This window comes from Suricata suricatta, chromosome 4, assembly GCF_006229205.1.
Source record: "Suricata suricatta isolate VVHF042 chromosome 4, meerkat_22Aug2017_6uvM2_HiC, whole genome shotgun sequence".
In the NCBI taxonomy this organism is placed as follows: Eukaryota; Metazoa; Chordata; class Mammalia; order Carnivora; family Herpestidae; genus Suricata; species Suricata suricatta.
Genome location: NC_043703.1, coordinates 94,884,301 through 94,901,000, shown reverse-complemented (window position 1 = coordinate 94,901,000; position 16,700 = coordinate 94,884,301). Strand labels below are relative to the sequence as shown.

The 16,700-nt window shown below is 46.2% G+C and overlaps 1 protein-coding gene across 1 annotated transcript in view; it reads right to left on the bottom strand.

The window, feature by feature from the left end:
- The window catches only part of STON1 (stonin 1), a 49,794-nt gene extending 33,717 nt beyond the window's left edge, over positions 1–16,077 (bottom strand). Inside the window, exon 1 of the mRNA XM_029937324.1 lies at positions 16,030–16,077. The gene's annotated coding sequence lies outside the window, so the exon portion shown is untranslated. The remainder of the gene's footprint in view (positions 1–16,029) is intronic.
- Positions 16,078–16,700: the final 623 nt, after the last annotated feature.

The following is a 16,700-nucleotide window of genomic DNA, read 5'->3' as shown; positions in this document are numbered from 1 at the left end:
CTGACAACTCTAAGTACCTCATCTAAGGACTCATACAATATTTGTCCTTTTGTGGCTGGCTTATCTCACTTAGCATAATGTCGTCAAGGTTCATCCCTGTTGAAATATATGCCAGAATTTTCTTCCTTTTTGAGGCAGAACAATCTTCCATTGCATACATACACTAGTCTGCTTGTCCTTTCATCCATCAATGAAAACCTCTACATTTTGGAGTGGTTGTTCTACAGCAATAAATAGCTGGAACGCTGGGCAATGCAGGCCTGACACAGCAGAGCAAGGCTCCGAAGGCAGAGGTCAAAGCTGGAAAGGCTGGCAGAAACACAGAGTACCAGGGCACTAACCCCCAGAGTAGGTGACTGAGGAGTCCAGGTTGGAATTGCCAATAGCACTCGTCACAGAAAGCTGAGTATATTTTGGGTCTCTATTCTAGGCTGGGCACATCCTCTAGACAGGAACTGGCAGGACCCTGTTCATGCCTGGGTACCTGCCCTGGCACAGGCTGATAGGTCCAAAAAACATTTGGTGAATGAGTGAAAAATGTACGTAACATTGAAGTCAGGTTCTGGTCTCTTACAGGCTCCCCATAGGGCAAGAACTGTGCCAAGGAAAGTGCAGGAAAACGGCTGCTTCTGGCTGGAAATGGAAGGGGAGGTAGCGGCAGCAGGACAATCCGACAGGGAAAAACCCACCACTGGGAAGAGCAGGATGTCCACCAAAGCACCCCCCTGACCCAGGCAGCCTAGCGGGACTTCCATCCGGAGAGGAGACCCCTTGGGAAGGGTGAGCTGGGTATCAGGCTGAGCCAACAGGATGCGGTATCTCAGGCACCAGCCCTGCTTAGCATGTCGCCCTCAGTTCCCAGGGCTCAGGGCAATAGAGCTTCGTGGGTCCACAGGAGCAGGTGGGGTTAGGAGGGCGCCTTGCCCCTGCACAGCTCTGGTGGGCTGGAAGGGAGACGAGCTGTGAGCTGAGTCACATACTTGAGCTCTGAAACAATGGCCTTCCTTCACGACAAGGGGAGCCAGACTAGCTGCACCATGACCCCTGCCCTCCCACCAGTAACTACTTTGCCAAGGAAATCCAACGCTCTCTTCCTGCTGCACTGCTCCACTTGATCACATAACTAGGGTCCCCGACACGGGTCTGTGCCAGAGCACAGAAGCTAATTCCAAATCTGAGAAGAGGACTCGTTCCTGGTTGACTTAAAGAGTGAGTACCAACCACACAAACGCCCACTTGGGGTTTAACAAAAAGGGCTCATTTATGTTTCAACTCCGCATTCAGGTTTTCCAGTCTTTAAAGATAAAGCAACACACTAAGTAATAATTACAAAGGTGTTTTTCTCTATTTCTCTTCAAAGCATATACCTTGATGGTTAGAAACTGCTTACCATGTGGAAGGCAGTTGGAAGCACCAATAAAAGAGTTCAAAAAACATGGATTTTGAACTTGGCTCAGCTTCTAAGTAATCATGGGGCTTTAGCAAACTAATTACCCTCCTTGGGTCCCAGTTTCATAATGATAAATGAAGGCAAATACTCTGTATTCCCATGGTTTGGTTACGTGCATTAATGAGCATAACTATATGTGAGATGATATATAAATAGATACACACTTATATATGGGAATTACTCGTAAGAAAAACTAAACTACAAATATGTTAGAGATTTACTTATGTTCAGTAGGTGCTTGCTGAATAAATGGCCAAAAATCTCAAGATTATAACAAGACACTTTGGTAAGAACAGTCCCTGTTCACACTAGGGAATCCCCACTAGCATATCTATCAGACCTTAAAAGACCACCTCTCTCTGCAGCAGGCTGACCCCCCCTCACCCATATCTTAATAGCCAACTCTTGGGACACCTGGGTGGCTCAGTCGGTTAGGCATCCAACTTTGGCTCAGTTCATGATCTATCTCATGGTTTGTGAGTTCAAGCCCCGCACTGGGTAGCTGTCAACACAGAGACGACTTCGGATCGTCTTCTCTGCCCTTCCCCTGGTTGCACTTTCTCTCTCAAAAATAAATAAACATCAAAAAAAAATCAACTCTCCCAGCCTGCACACTTCCCTTCCATCTGGTCTTATATTCACCAGCCTGAAATCCAGGGTCAAAGCCAGTGCCCTGGCCCAGCTCCCACTGCAGTTCATAACATGAAGCTACTTCTTGGGCAAACTGCCAAACTCAGAAGCCTAGGTCTGCATCCTGGGTCTCCACTGCCTTTGACAGCACAGAGAAATGACTTACTCCCTCTTGCTGGTTTTCATGAAGCACAGCCATGTGGAATATTTGTGGACCAGGAGCTCAGGCCTCTTCCCATTACCTCAGGCCTGGACTCCACTCATGACCTTCCCCTACAAAATGAGGCTCGCACGAGTTCTTCCACCTCTAAGGGCTTTGGGGCACATCCTGTAAGGTGAAGGACTCAGAAGTTTATTTGAAAAATGTGAAGCACTCTGTAAATTCTTCTGCTTTTGTTACTCTTACTCATTGACTTCAGTGTGGTCTCTGATTAAGACCCTCTAGAGGCCTGGGATTGTTCCCTGGGGGAAACTCTTTTGGTACAATGACCACACACAAAGAGAAAAGCTTGATGCCCTTTGCATCTCCAGTGCTAAGAGCAAATGCAGCATGAGCTCCAGGACAGGGGCTGGGACGGAAGTCAGGAAACCAGGTTCCGGCCTCTTTGGCCCTGCCAGTAAATTAAGCGCATCACTTAACCTCTCTGGGCATTTTTCTTCAAATGCACAATGAAACTGACAAGCCACCCACATTCCTATTCACCAGGATGCCAAGAGGGCAAAGAATTTGAAAAGAAAAGCACTTCATAAATAGAAATGTTGTAGTATTCAGTGGGCATAGAGAGTTGAGAAAGAAGACATGGAAAAAGAAAAATGAAGGGGGGAGAAGGAACAAATAATATAGCAAGAAGACATCTGGGGGGAAACGTGAGGCACTTGAGAAGGCCTGGATGGAATGCTATGGAAGTTTCCAGTACAGTTAGTATCCCCCAAACCCGAGAGTCTGTCCAGATTAGAAGCTCCACCACATAGACATATGAAGTTCAACTCCAGCAGAGAAATGGGGATGGAAGGAAATGAAGTCCCATCTACCACCTGCAGTGGCTTGAGACATACCAGAAGCCCAGACTCGCTGCTGTTTGCTTTAATAGCTCAGCTCAGAGTGAGAGGAGATGAGGAATTAATAGGGTCCACTACCTACAAAAATTGTGTAATGTCCCCAGGGAGGGGCCAGCCAGGCCACATCCTAGTACACGACATCCTGTCCAGAGTGCTCCACTTTAAGGTGGACATTCAAAGACTACAGAGTTCCTGGGGCCCCTGGGTGACTCAGTCAGTTAAGTGTCCGACTTCGGCTCAGTTCATGATCTCACAGTTCATGAGCTGGAAGCCCGCATCGGGCTCTGTGCTGACAGCTCAGAGCCTGGAGCCTGTCTCAGATTCTGTGTCTCCCTCTCTCTCTGACCCTCCCCAACTCGCTCGCTTTCTCTTTCTCTCTCTCTCTCAAAAATAAATAAACATTAAGAAAAATTAAAAAACAAAAAGACTCCAGAGTTCCCAAAGGCTGGTCATCAGGACAGTGGAATGTACTAAGACCACGTCACAAAGGATGGGCTATAAAACCCGACAGTGTGTCCCTAAACAAGATTTGTGGGGGACATGAGACGCAAAGGCTCTCTTAGAATCAGAAAAATACTTGAAACATCGTCTAATCCAACCTTCACAAGCAAGAGATCCCTAACACAACATCTCTGCTGAGGAGTTAGCCAGCTGCTGCGTGAACTCTTCAGTAATGGTGACCATATCACTTTATAAGGAGCTGATCTCATTATCACTAGGACAGGATTAAACTCTTCTCCCTATTAACCCCAAATTAACTCCTCCTGGTTTTCGTTTGTGCTCTTTGGGGACGCAGGCTAAGTCTAAACACTTCTCACCTGCCTGGCCTTCAGACAACTGCAGACAGCTGGTCTTGATGGCCTGCGTCGGGGCTTCGCACAGACTTGCCCAGGAGGAGCACACACCCCTGAAAGCATGCTCCCAGCCCCGCCAATGCTTCCTTCCCGGCCATCTCCAGCCAGTTTTGACCTCAGGCTGCCGTGGGATGCTGATTGCTGCCCCTGCCTTGCTCAGAGCATGTCATCCTGGCCATGACCCTTAGCTGGGTTTGGTCAAAGAGGTCGTGGCCTCCTTCTGCCCTTTGGTCAAACTCTGGTCCACCTCTTGATCTTGGCTCTGCTGCTGTGCCCAGTGCTAAGGGCTTTGTCATGACCATACTCCACAAGACCAAAAAATGACAGTCCCAAATTCATGCCACTTTGTAGAAAGCAGCTGGTCATTTGACTTTAGGCCTTCTAAAGAAGACTGAATCTAGAATGTTCAATAGGGACTAAATATATTTTCTAACACCTCGCTTGACAGATGAGGAAATAGACGTCCAAACGGGTAAAAGGATTCACTCAGGTAACACAGCCAAGAAGATGAACTCTCCTCTTTGATTTTTCAGTCCCACATTCCTTCTCCTGCAGTTAAGAGGAACTGAAGTTAGCTTATGGCCCTCTTCTCAGTACATTTGGGGTAAATTTCCCAGTTTGTGTGTATGTGCCTTCCTTTCTTTTTCACTGTACAGACATTCATTGAGTACCTACTAAGTGCTTTGTAAATATTCTCAGTGAGATTTAAAGCAAACTTCCCACAGGGATCAACATCTCACTGTGTGAACATGCAGTGTGTGTGTGTGAACTAATTTTTTTCATGCATGCACACATTCACTCAACGATAGCTGAGCACTGTGCTACACACTGGTGCAGGTAAACAGGCACAGTCCCTGACCCCAGAACAGTTTTCAAATGTTTTCTTAGTGCGGGCTGCCATGGGGACCCACAGCCAGATGCTTAGTTAAGATTGGTGAGAGTGACAGCTCAGTGTCCGTAATGGTACGCACATGTCCGTGTGGCAGGGGAATGAAGCTACCAGGCCTGGTAGTCTGGAAAGGCCTCTGAAAGAGCAGGCTTTTGAGCTGAATCCTGAAGGCGGATATGAATCAATCAGGCAGAGCAGGCTGGAGAGCCTGAGTGTGCAAAGACAGGGGCAGAAGAGAGCCTGATTCTGCAGGCAGATGAGCCCAGCCGGAGCCAGGACCTAACACAGGTGCTGCCATGAAAGAGGCAGGTAGGTGAGTAAGGGAACAGAAGTCCTTCTGTATCATGCTAAGGAGTTTGAATTTATCCTAAAGGCAACGGGATTCAGAGAAAGAATTGAGACAGGAAACAGGTTCAGATCAAAATTTTAGAAAGAACGCTCTTACAGTGGAGGATGGGCAGGAAGGCGGTGAGGCCAGAGGCAGGGAAACCCGACAGGAGGCGATAGTCGGAAGGCAGGAGAAACCCTGGGTTGAGCCTGATAGCTCCTGCCTACATACACACACACACATACACACTTGATTTTCAAGTCTGAAATAGGAAAAGGGAGGAGAGACTGCTTTTCATGTGCATCTCTCATGGCACGGGGGCAAGCACCCCGCGGCACATCATCATCACCACTCTCCACAGTGACTTGCTGGCAACATAAAAGTGACGGCAGCGGTAGCTTCATGACCCGTCTCAATGTGCAGGAGCCTCCAATAGAGCAGCTGGCTGCATGCATGAGCCACATACATCAAAAGGGGGTGTGGGTGGGGGTCGGGGGAGCAGTCCTAAACAAAGCAAGGTCAGGGTCTCAGAAGCACGGATAAGTCCAAGCAAGCCAACAAGTCAGAAACAAGACACACAGGAAAAGTTCCAGGAGGGAAGATGTTTTTAAGAAAAAAAAAAAGGTTCTTCACAAGAATGCAGGTCAAGAGCTCAGACAAACTAGGAAACCCATAAAGGAGCCAGCACCTGTCTCAGGCGGTGAGATGCTGCGGGGTCTCTGGAGGCAGCGTGCGGCTGGGGGAAGCCCATATGGTTCTCTGGTGGGAATCCAGGAAGGCGCCCCCCTCTGGCCAGACGGGCAACAAGCAGACCACAAGCGGTGGGGTTTGCGGCAGGGTGCCCCCACGTGGCGCTCGCTAAGGCCACTGTGCGCCTGCGCATGCGCGCGTGTGAGCACTTAAGGAGGACATCTGGCAGGAGAGGGGAATGTGTGGGTGGGAAACGCGCAGATCCCGACAAGCAGGGGGCTGTTTAAAGCTGGGTAAACCCTGTCACGTGTGGTACAGAGCCACTCCCACTGGGAGCTGAGAGTCAAAGAAGAATGATAAAGAGGATGAGGTTGGAAGCCTAAAATAACAAGTTTCTGCCTTTAAGGAGGGGAAAAGTGTTCATCTAGGCAAGTCTGAGCCTTCTCGGAACTGGAAGATTCTGACATTATCACCCGGTTCCCAGGAAAGGCTGATCACTTGTTTTCCCTCAAGATAGTTTTCTGAAAATCAGGAGCACCTGGTAAGTAGTCACTGTGCTACTTACAATGACCCCCAACCAGGCATCTTCCAATGAAGCCAGACTGGCAGCCACCAGGGGGATTTTCACAAAATTTACGAGTTCTGTTTTGAGCCACAAACACTGGAGCTGCACTAGGCGAGGTTCTCAGCTGTAAAGATGTGAGATTAAAACATTTCTCTACATTGGTATTAACGCTAAACTGAAGCCAACAAAAGCAAGGTTTATAACATCAATTACTGTCTTCTAGCACCTCCAAACTGGCCCTGAATATGAGTTACCATGAGCTAGGGAAGAAAGCTTTCAAAGGGATAAACAGAGGCCAGTGTGACAGTCCTGTCTCTGAATTTCTGGGCCATAGCTGTTTTAAATTAGATTCTCAATGCTGCCTCTGTGAAACTCTTGGCTTAATAACTCTGTAATGGAAAAGTTATTTTTGTGCTCCGGGCCACAGATATTTATATGGAGGCACATCCCCAGATTTCCAATTATGTTTTGTTTTCATGATGCTCTTTTCTTCTACCTAAGAATTGTCATAGCTATCATTATTATTTTTGATAAGACACTTGCAAAAAAGCTCTGGGCCAAGTACAGATTCCACAGGGCCCAGATAAATGATGTTGTAAAATAAGCAGATTTTAGGTCTTGTGAAACCCTCAAGGAATGCCTTCAGTTCTTCTGCCCACTATGGCTGCCTCTCCTTTGTCGATTCCCCACCCCCAATGAAACCCTTTAATTACTCAGGAAAACCTAGTCCTAGAAGTCATTTTGTTATTTATATATTCTCCCTGGGGTCTTAGCATTTAATGTTTTTTAAGTATACTTATTTATTTTGAGAGAGAGAGAGCAGAGGAGGGGCAGAGAGAGAGAGAATCCAAAGCAAGAGGAGCCTGGCATGGGGCTCAATCCCAAGAACCACAAGATATGACCTGAGCAGAAATCAAAACTGCAACCCTCAACAACTGAGCTACCCAGACGCCCCTGGGGTCTTTGCATTTAAAATATTAGCTTCAGGGGCACCTGGATGGCTCAGTCAGTTAAGCATCCGACTTCAGCTCAGGTCATGATCTCATGGTTCGTGAGTTCGAGCCCCACATCAGAGCCTGGAGCCTGTTTCAGATTCTGTGTCTCCCCCTCTCTCTGCCCCTCCCCCACTGGTGCTCTGTCTCAAAAATAAACTATATTTAAAAATATTTTAATGTTATCTTCAATAGGGGTGCATGGATAGCTCAATTTGGTTAGACATCTGGTTTGGGTTGAGGTCATGGGTTGAGGTCATGATCTCATGGTTCATGGGTTTGAGCCCTGCATTAGGCTCTGTGCTGACAGCTCAGAGCATGGAGCCTACTTGGGATTCTGTGTCTCCTTCCCTCTTTCCCCCTCCTCCGCTAGAGCTCACCCCTCCCCCCAAAAAAAATATTTAAAAAAATTTTTAATGTTATCTTCAATAATGAAATAAAGGGTTTTTATCTTCAGGACAGGAACACCAACTACTAAAGCAAAGAGATACTTGTGATTAAGAAGGGCACTCATATAACAGTGTAGTTGTTCTATAGAAATATCCATCAACATGCTGTGGGGGCAACTAAAATCTGTTGGTACAAAAGCAAAATCAAAATGGTGATTCAAGGCATTAAGGAAATTCATCCAAGGGAAATCTACATAGATTACCAAGAAAACCTAAGTTATTATGAGGTGTTCCCATGTCCTCTCCCTAGAAGTCTCTCTGATTAGACCTTCTGAAGCACGATCCTTATTTGAAAGAGACAGAACAGGGAAGGGGAGATAACAAGAGACCGCTATTTATGAGCTTTAACATACGCCAAGCATTTGGTCCATATTATTTCCTGTTACCTCACTTAATCTTTAGAACAACTTACTGAGGTAGGTCTTACTATTACTGTTTTAGAGAAAAGGAAACTTAACCTCAGAGATGTTAAGTAACTTGCCTAAGGCCACTGTTATGGTCTGAATGTTTGTGTCCCCCCAAAATTAATATGTTGAAATCCTAACCCCCAAGGTGATGGTATCAGGAGATGGGGGCCTTTGGGGGGCAACTGAGTCACGAGGATGGAGTTCTCATGAAGGGGATCAGTGCTCCTAAAAGAAGAATCTGTAGATCGCTCCCTCGCCCCTTCCATGGTGTGAGCACATAGTGAGGAGACAGCCGTCTGCAGTTCGGAAGAGGGTCCTCTCCAGAAACATGCCGGCACCCTCACCTTGGACTGCTCGTCTCCAGAACCATGAGAAATCAACTTTTGTTGGTAATAAGCCACACTGTCTATGAAACTTTGTTATAGCAGCCCAAATACGCTAAGATAGTCACACATTTAGTTATTGGCAAAGCTTAAAATCAAACCCAGATCTGCCTGACTCCAAAGTCCATTTCTTTTCCATTATCACCTAGGGCTGATATGAGGACCAGGGGAGAAGGCCAAAGGTGTTTACTGATTTGGTTCATTAAAAGAATAGATTTGTTGGGAAGATCTGTGAAAGAGATGCTTGCATAGATTTCCTTAAACATTTCCTATAAACAGGCTCAGCTGACATCAAACAACATTCCCGGAGATGCTGCCAGCTGCATATAAAGAATCCATCCTTCAGTATAAATCTGTCTCTACTGTTAGAGACGCAAGTAAATATACATGCCCAACAGAGATAGAACATCACCATCATGACCTAAGGGAACAGGATCTGCTCTACAAAGCCTTCCTTTCAACAGGAATGTGAGTTAGGATGCTGGTTGGTCAGCCATCCATGTTACTACTGAATATTGTACTGGAGGGTCCACCCAATGCAATAAGACACAAAAAAGATCAGGGTTACAAGGAATGAAAAGGAAAGGACAAACTAGTATTGTTTTGTAATTGTCTATAGAAAATATTCAATAATATCTACATACAGACTCTTAGAACTAAGTCAGCTTGGATGCTAGATACAGGATCAAAATCCCCAAATCAGAAATGTTTCTACGGGCCAGCAAATAACCAATTTGAAAATATAATAAGAAAAAAACATGTAAAATATCAACAAAACCTACAGGAAATAAATATAGCAAAAATTGTGTAAGACATTGATAGGGGAAATCACCAATCACCATCCACCTAAATAAAAGAAGATGGGAAGAATTAATTTTGTAAAGGTTTCAGTTCCCTGGAATATAATGTGAATGCAATTTCAATAAAAGTCCCAACATGGTTTTGTCTTTGTGTGCAACCAGACAAATTAATGTTGACACGAACTAGTAAAATCTAAGAAAGCCAAGAAATTATGAAAAAAAAATAAAAGTAATTCTAAGAGCTAGCAATTATTGTGTGCTTCCTTGAATGGCAGGCAATATTTTGCATACATTATCTCTTCACAATTATCCTTGAAGTGAATATTATTACCTATTTTATAGACGAGGAGACAGAGAAATCGGGTAACTTGCGCAAGGTTACTTGGTACTCTTAGGAGTAGCAACAGATTCAAGAAGACAATGGTGCAATATCTTCCAAGTACTCAGGGGAAATCACTCTGAGTCAAAAACTCAACACTCAAACTCTCTTTGTAAGAGCAAAATAAAGACATTTTCAGGAATACAAATCTTTTCAAGTTTACCACAGCTCTTTTATGAAAGAACTTCCTTTAAACTTACATTCACATGTAGAAAAATGAACTCAGAAGCAAGAAGTGGGGTGTCCGAAGTAGCAGCCTCCAAAATGCACTGAACTGATGAAACAAAACAATGTACAGCCATACCTCATTTTATTGCACTTTGCAGATACTGCTTTTTTTTTTTTTTAACAAAGTGAAGGTTTGCGGCAAATCTGCATTGAACAAGTCTATTCACACTTTTACAATAGTGTTTGCTCACATCATGTCCTTGTGTCACATGTGGGTAAGTCTCATAATATTTCAAAAATTTTTTAGTTTTTTTAAAATGTTTTATTTATTTTTGAGAGAGAGAGTGAGTGTGAGCAGGGGAGGGTCAGAGAGAGGGAGACACAAAATCCAAAGACAGGCTCCAGGCTCTGAGCTAGCTGTCAGCACAGAGCCTGACGCGGGGCTTGAACCCACCAACCATGAGATCATGACCTGAGTCGAAGTCAGATGCTTAACCAACTGAGTCACCTAGGTGCCCCTATTTCAAACTTTTTCATTATTATTATATTTGTTATGGTGATCTGTGATCAGTGATTACTACTCACTGAAAGCTCAGATGATGGTTAGCATTTTTTAACAATGAAGTATTTTCTTAAGGAAAGTATCACATACTTTAATAAAGTACAGTATACTGTAAATATAGCTTTTAAAAATTTTTTGTTTATTTTTGAGGGAGAGAGAGACAAAACATGAACAAGGGAGAGGCAGAGAGGAAGACACAGAATCTGAAGCAGGCTCCAAGCTCTGAGCTGTCAGCACAGAGCCTGATGCAGAACTTGAACCCACAAATCATGACCTGAGCCGAAGTCAGTCGCTTCACCGACTAAACCACCCAGGCACCCCTAAACATAACTTTTTTATGCACTAGGAAGCCAAAAAATTCATCTGACACACTTTTCTGCAATATTCCTTTCACTGCAGTGGTCCAGCCCGAATCTGCACTATCTCTGAGATGTGCCTCTAAAGTAGGTGAGGAAAGTGGGGCTACAGGAAGAGTAAAGGTAGGAAATACAAGGTGTCTAATAACATTATTAGCTATTGAAAGTACAGGCCATGAAGTCCTACACACATGTGAGAAGTAGGCAACTAAGTTGTGCTTCTTTTGGCCAAATAAGAAATGAGAAACCTCAGTTAAAGGATTCAGAGCATCCACAAGACAAAACAGCCAAGTTGCTCTGCTCACAAGAACTGTTTCTCACACTGAGACCAGTGTAAGTTTCCCATCTAGTTAAACGGTTACAAGATCTGGGACATTGATCTGAGTATGATAATTTGGGAAAGGGGTCCTTGACCCCTACAATTTTTTTTTTTCAACAAGAAGGTGCTTTGAAGCATCAGCCTTCTGGGGTGCCTGAGTGGCTCAGTCAATTAAGTGACCAACTCGTGGTTTCAGCTTGGTTAGTGAGTTTGAGCCCCATGTCCGGCTCTGCGCTCACTGTGCAGAGCCTGCTTGGGATTCTCTGCCCCTCCCTCACTCAGGCTGTCTCTGCCTCTTTCAAAATAAATAAACTTTAAAAATAAGAAGCATCAGCCTTCCAGAATCTCTTCCTTGAAGAATAGAAGAGATAAAGCCTCCTACTTAAAGGTGTGTTATTTGAATGACCATGTGTTTTAGAAAAGTCGAAGCTTCTGCGGATCTTTAGGTATTTTCCAAGAAAAAGATGGGTAAGGTGACCTTTGGGGGCCTGGCTGCCTGTGAGGGTACATGGTGGTACAGGATGTGGGCATTTCCCCCCCAAACCACCCCCAGAATCACTCACACTGAATATTTCCACTTTCCCTAAACCAGTTCATTCTGTCAATGCATGGGATCCCTCCCGCAGCCAGGCTTCCAAAAAATAGTTTATTATTGTGTAATAAACATCAAGAGGTAATAAGCTGTTCTCTTTCTTTCCTGTTCAATGGTAAATCCTTCACTTACCTACCCTGACATACCACATATGCAGAAGGGAGCCTGGGAGCTTTCCCTGGGTCTTCTTACCCATCACCCTCCCCTGACAATGCCAAGAACTATGAAAGCCGATGTGGGCAGAACTCTGAAGACATGATTTGCCTGATCTACTTTAAAAATCCTGCCTTCTACCAGGACTGCTCCAGAATCCCATGGGGTTCCTGGAAGTCCAGGCTACCTGGGAAGCTTCAGAGGAATTCTTAGTACCTTTTGTGGGTACAGCTGACTCCCCTGGGGAAGGTGAGCTACCTCAGGCTAAGTCTGGAACAATTCCCAAGGGCTTTCAATGAGAAGTGACAATGACAGAAAAGATGGGAGGCAAAGACATTTCACAATTAACCAAAATATTAGTTCTTTCTAAAGTACAAAATACTTCACCTTCCCTTTTCTATATTTTCTTTCTTAATGTAGAACACATGGCAGGAAGATAGACGGCAGATAGTAGTGATTGAGATGCATTGACTTTTGTCACTGACCTGAATTCAAGATCTCGTTCAAGTACATAGAGGCCATGCCGCCCTGGCAAGTTACCCCTCTGAATCTAGTTTCATGAGAATCACAGCAGTACTTACAGAGTTTTAAAATGAAACACCATATGGGAGTGCTCTACACTCAAGAAATATTAGCTGTTACTACTGCAAAAACTTGACAAATACGGGCAAGCATACACACTAACAAAAAAACACCTCAGAAGCACCTGTAATCTTATCATCCACTTTCATGTGTATAATTCCAGTATTGGGGGGACGTATTTTCAAAGAGTGAGATTATAGTACTTTCTATTCCATAACTTGCTTTTAAAACTTAACACCATACCCTAAGCATGTTCTGTGGAAGTCAGTATTCTCGTACAGTATGATTTTTAAACACCACATCATAGCCCTTTGGGTTATTTTCCTTCTTAGCCACCTTTGCCCTCCTTCCTTCCTGCAGGTCCCACACTTCATGTGTTTCTAGTTCACCTGACCCTCCGGATGATAACCGGCTGCTTTCTACCAGCTCACTGGGGATGCGGCCTTCATCGCACTGTCCAGATGACCCCCCCTTAGCCCTCACCTTACTGGCCTTCATTACATCCCCATCACGCAGAGCGGCCTACTGGGCTACACAGCAAACACTCGTGACCGACACCAAACCACTCATGGTTCCATGAGGTGGCACAAAAGCTAAACAAGGCAGAAAGTCAGTTTCTTTCCCAACAGTATAAGGCTGACCTCTAGAGCATTAAATGACTACTAAAAATTCTCAGGAAGACAAAAGATTTTTATCTGAGTGCATTGTTCTTCTAAGCAACAGGGCCAAACAAGTTCAAAACTTACAGGCTTTCAACTCGAACGAAAGTAACAACACTTTCTTATCAGTGACATTTTAAGACCACAGTAAACCCTTAATTCATACTAATGGGGAACTGTCAAACTGCATCAGCAGAGAAAAATGAATTACATCCTTTTTAAACTAAACTCCTTTATTTCCAGTGAAAAACATTTTAATTTTTTTTAATGTTTATTTATTTTTGAGACAGAGACAGAGACAGAGCACAAGGGGTAGAGAGTGTGGAGGGGCAGAGAATGAGGGAGACATAGAATCCAAAGCAGGCTCCAGGCTCCTAGCTCCAAGCTGTGAGCACAGGGCCCAAAGTGGAGCTGGAACCCACGAACTGTGAGATCATGACCTGAGCCGAAACCAGACGCTTATCCGACTGAACCACCCAGGCGCCCCTCCAGTGAAAATTTTTTTAGGAAATCCTTATTTCCAGGGGCGCTTGGGAGGCTTAACTGGGTAATCATCTGACTCTTGATTTCAGCTCTGGTCGTGATCTCATCGTTCATGAGTTTGGTTTTTGAGTTTGAGCCCCGCATCTGGCCCCACAGTGTGAAGCCTGCCTAGGATTCTCATTCTCTCTCTGTCCCTCTGTCTCTCTCTCTCTGCCCCTCCCCGAAGTACGCACCCTCTCTCAAAAATAAATAAATAAGCTTAAAAAAAAAGGAAATCTCAGGGTGCCTGGGTGGCTCCGTCAGTTAAGCGTCCGACTTCAGCTCAGGTCATGATGTCACAGTCCGTGGTTTCAAGCCCCGAGTCGGGCTCTGTGCTGACAGCGGAGAGCCTGGAGCCTGCTTTGGCTTCTGTGTCTCCCTCTCTGCACCTTCCCAACACACTTTCTGTCTCTCAAAATAAAATAAAGACATTAAAAAATTTTTTTAATTGAAAAATTAAAAAAATAAAAAGTTAAAAAGAAATCTTTATTTCCAAATACTTCAACACCTTGACCTGTTTTGACAAGTTGTTCAAAGCCTGATCTAATACATTTGTTACAATCACATGTACCGTTTTATAGAGACAGGAACAACTAAAGTTCTTAAGAAGAGCATTCTCCCTAAAAACCATAAATGTCCAACACCCTCTGCGATTCTGCTCACACAGATCACTCCTCAGGAAAGTGTTTTCTTCTTAGTCATGTGGACACAAACCTCAACTCAGGCTCCCTCCCGCCTCCCTCCAGTTCTGAGTGAGTGGGCAGAGGCTTGTCCTATCAACCCAGATCAAATCCCTAAAACGAAACAAAACAAAACCAAACCCCTCCAGATTCCAGACTTGATCTGTCCAGACCCATCTGAGAATTTAACAGGCTCCTTCTAAGCACCCAGAGAACTAAGCCTGTCATGGAAACACTGATTCAACCATAATGAGGGCCCACATAAAACCACACAAATGAACTAAACATTCTTCCACCCAATCAGATTCCAGCTAAAGCAACAGCCTCAGGAATAAGATGAGCGAGGCTGCCGTTTTCCTGGTGGTCCTGCTCATCTGGGCTTCCACTGCCTTGTCCTCACAACTGTTTATGAGAAAGGAGGAGTGGGGGAGTTGGGAGAGGGACGGAGCGCCTGTTGGAGAGGGGGCACCAGCAGAGTGCCCACGCCAGGCTGGGCAATGCCACCGAACACTGCGGTTTGTGTCAGGCAAATTACAACTTCTGGCCTGGGGGAGGCCGTAACAGTCGGGGGCAGTCTGAAAACCAGCCCTACTGAACTCCCATCTCCCACAGCAGTTAAGTGTGGAATGAAGTCTTTATTTTCCAAAGATTAGGTTCTGCTCGGTATTTTTAGCAAGCATTCTATCTCATAATTATCTTTACATTCTTTCAATTCAATTTTTTCGAAATTAGAAAAGCTAATTATATGAAGTAACATTGTTATTGGAAGAAAGTATAGGAGGAAAGGTTAAAAAACAAAAAGTCCAACCAACAGAAATAGCAGAAGTCTAAAAGCCTAAGGAGGAATCTATTTTAATTTCCCCTTGGACCCACCAGGGAGAGTTTGTGGGTCCAGGGGACCCAACACCAAATTCCAGTGAACGTCAGTCCTGCAGGAAATGTTGGGACAAGTGTGGAGGCCCCTGAGGCTGCGGCCGCAGGTCCTGGGTCATCACCTACTAGAGCTGGAGGGGACAGCCGGCCGGAGACACCAGCTGTGGCTCGAGGCTGGGGGACCCGAGCCTCCCACGGAAAGGGGCGGCGGAGGGGCAGCAGCACGAAGAACCGGAGCCGGGAAGCAGGCAGGTGAGAGTCCTGGAGGTGGGGGGGATCCACAGCCCCGGAGGGAGGGTGACTCAGGTCGGGGAGGCCCGGATCGCGCGCGGGTTTGTACGAGCCCCCGCCCCCGCCCTCGGAAGTGTGTCTGGATGGATTCTTTTCTTTGCCGTTTGAGTTTTCTATCTCTATTTAGAGACGAACCCGGTCCCAGCAGCCCTAGGGCATAGGTGGGGAAGGGGAAGCCCGGTGGAGGCCCTCCCGGGACACCTCTGGGGGCGGCAGAGGCGGAGGAAGGGAGATGGGGCGCCGGCGCACGGCGTCCTGAGAGCCCGGGAGATGCCCGCTACCCGGGGGCGCGCGCGCTCCCCGTCCGCAAACTTTCCCAGCCAAGCAGGGGTGGCCCCCACCCTGGAGAGGGGGATCCCGTCGCCCGCCCGGCTGTCCCCAGGGGCTGGTCACTCACCGGCAGCGCCGCTGGGGCTCCGACTACGGCCGCCGCCATCCACTCCGGAGGAGGAGCGGACGGAGGGGGAGGAGGAGGGGGAGGGGGAGGGGAGGGGGAGTGGGGAGGGCCCGGAGCCTGCAGGAGTGGTGGGGCGGGAAGGGGGCGGCCACTCCGCAGAGACTCCCGTCTCTGCCCTACTCCGCCCCGTACCCTGCCGGTCCGCCTTCTCTCCCCACTCCCTCTTTCCCGCCCTGGATCCCCCAAAGTCTTTCGGGTGTCCTATTATTCTCTTCCCTCCGACGCATCTTCTTCCCCATGAGTCTCCAGCCCCCAGGAGGGGGAGAGCACGCTCCCTCCCGCAGAAGTTGGTGGGGAGGAGAGTATTTGAGCTACAGTATATGAGTCCCCTTGAAGCAGATGGCCAGGAACCTTGGCAGGTCTGAAGCCAACCTGCACTTAACGTTCTGGGCCTTTGTCATCATTTCTGGGTGATGGGTTGGTGGGATGATGAAGGAGGGCTTGTCTTTGTGGTCACGCTTTCCACATTGCTTCATTAAGAGATTTTTTGGTTTATTTTGTTTGGTTTTCTCTTGTGATTAGGAGAACTGAAGAATTATTTTTGAAGTCTCTGTTGAGTGCCTCGTCTTTTCCCTTCAAGTGGGACCAGCGCCGGTCAGAGTAAGATGAAA